The sequence below is a fragment of the Echinops telfairi genome, unplaced genomic scaffold, assembly GCF_000313985.2.
Source record: "Echinops telfairi isolate 266 unplaced genomic scaffold, ASM31398v2 ScPeMD7_443;HRSCAF=831, whole genome shotgun sequence".
In the NCBI taxonomy this organism is placed as follows: Eukaryota; Metazoa; Chordata; class Mammalia; order Afrosoricida; family Tenrecidae; genus Echinops; species Echinops telfairi.
This window is the reverse complement of record NW_022104341.1, coordinates 50,733,221-50,735,284: the sequence shown is the minus strand read 5'-3', so window position 1 is coordinate 50,735,284 and position 2,064 is coordinate 50,733,221. Positions and strand designations below refer to the sequence as shown.

Below are 2,064 nucleotides of genomic sequence, written 5' to 3'. Positions count from 1 at the left end.
AAATTATTGGTCTACGATGTGATTACTGTGTATCCCTAGGCAAGTAAATTTATTCCTTAATCTTCTTTATCATACTTTATTTGTTTATTTGTCAACTTTTTACTGTAGACTGTAAACTTCTTAGAGATATTAGAAAATGATTATTTTTATTTGACCATGGATTAATTCAAATGTATGACATAAAGTTGGCCAAGATGCATATTGAATATAAATGAAATGTAGAAAATGAGTAAAATAAATTATTTTAAACATAATTTTGTCACATGAAAAAATAATATTACCAATTATATGATTCCAGTAAAGTATGTATCTTTGAAACAGTGACTTTTCTTTAAAAATAAAAGCAGTTTTATTTTTGGTTTTGTCTCCTGTTTAAATTTTGGCATGTTGTTTAAAAAACCATTTATGGTGCTCGCTTCAGCAGCACATATACTAAAATTGGAACGATACAGAGAAGATTAGCATGGCCCCTGCGCAAGGATGACACGCAAATTTGTGAAGCATTTCATATTTTAAAAAAAAATTATGTCTGGGTACTTTATAATTTTCATCAACTTATTAGGCTATTAGAAGTGAGAGTCAAACAATTTAGCTTTCACTTTCAATTTTTCATTTATTACAAAAATATGAAGCAATTTCCGAAAGGAGTCTGCTCTCTCACTTCTCTGTATTTCTTCCATTGAAACTCAATGAAACATATAATTGTAATTGTCATACTATATTCGTATAATACAAGAATTGATGCAACTTAAATAATTGTAAGTTGTAGATCTTATGTCCATATTAATTGTAATGTTTTGATCCATTTTAATGGGTATACCATAGTTATTTGATGTGATTTTTCCAGGTTAAGATTTCTATTACTGTTTTTTAGAGAAAACAGTGATCTAGACTTTAATATACGTTTTTGGTTAAATCTATTGTATCTAATTAATGTTTGAGAGGTAGTTGGACTGTTAACAAAGTCACACATCAGAAGCACTCATCCGGGCTTTTAAAATTACTTTTTTAAGATGCCATGTTAGATACATTATGTTAATCTATTTATTTGACCCCTTCTTTCCCTTACCTCTTGTTCATCATGGATTTCAGAGTGTTCTTGACCTGTCCAAGCACCACATCCGAGTGATGTGCTTATCACTTCGAATTGTCAGCAAAGATCTAATGTTTTCACACAGCACAGCAGAGTTTCCTACCACTCAGGACTTCTCCAGAAAATGTCTAACACAGGAAGCTAATTCAGATAATATTTCCTATTTATTTGATAGTTTTATTAATATAATTAAAGATTATATCACTGGAGAAGTGATGATGAACAGGATAAAGTAGCTGACAGTTCTTTGCAGCCTATCCTACTCTGAAAATCCCTAAAAATGACAGAGAAGCTCACATTGACACAGACACACATATACGTACACACACAAACACAACACAGCTGAGAACAGCCACTGGAAGATAAAATGGCACTATGTTCTAAAGATAGGTGACTAATTTGACCCTTTGACAATCCTTGCATATCTCCCTGCAGTAAATGTATAAGATCGAGCCTGCAATTTGCGATTAACTTGGATTGTAGTGATAAAGTTCCTGACATAGCCTGAACATTTGTCCTATGGAAACTGATTAAATATAAAACCTTGAGGCTGAGAGAAGTGACATATAGAAATTCATAGTGGGCCTTTTCTGTATGTCCTAAGTTTAATGTAGTAAAGAAAAGTAAGTTTTCCTTAGGGCATATGAGCCCAGGGTGGGGGTAGAGAGCTGGTAGGGATGTCTTTAGATTTTACACACACACCCTTTAAAAAATGCCTTTAAAAAAAAGAGGGCCTTATTTCCAAAGGAGAATTCAAGGTAATACCCCACATTATGAAAACCCTTCCGTTGTTAAACAAAGTCATTCTATATACAGTCTTTATGGACTATGGAAGGTAGTTTCTGGAAAGCTCACAGAAATATTCCCTAACAGAAACAAACATTTGGCTAGCTTCCACTAGAGAGAGAATTCAGTATAGAGAGGGTTACCAAGAATAGCAGCTGAGTAAGCACGTTTTTGCCCTATTACCC

General features: G+C 33.0%; 1 non-coding gene across 1 annotated transcript; it reads left to right on the top strand.

Annotated features, from left to right (window-relative positions):
• The first annotated feature begins 408 nt into the window (after positions 1 to 408).
• LOC115870180 lies at positions 409 to 515 on the top strand. The gene has a single exon (XR_004046553.1). It is a non-coding gene; the product is annotated as a U6 spliceosomal RNA (small nuclear RNA).
• Positions 516 to 2,064: the final 1,549 nt, after the last annotated feature.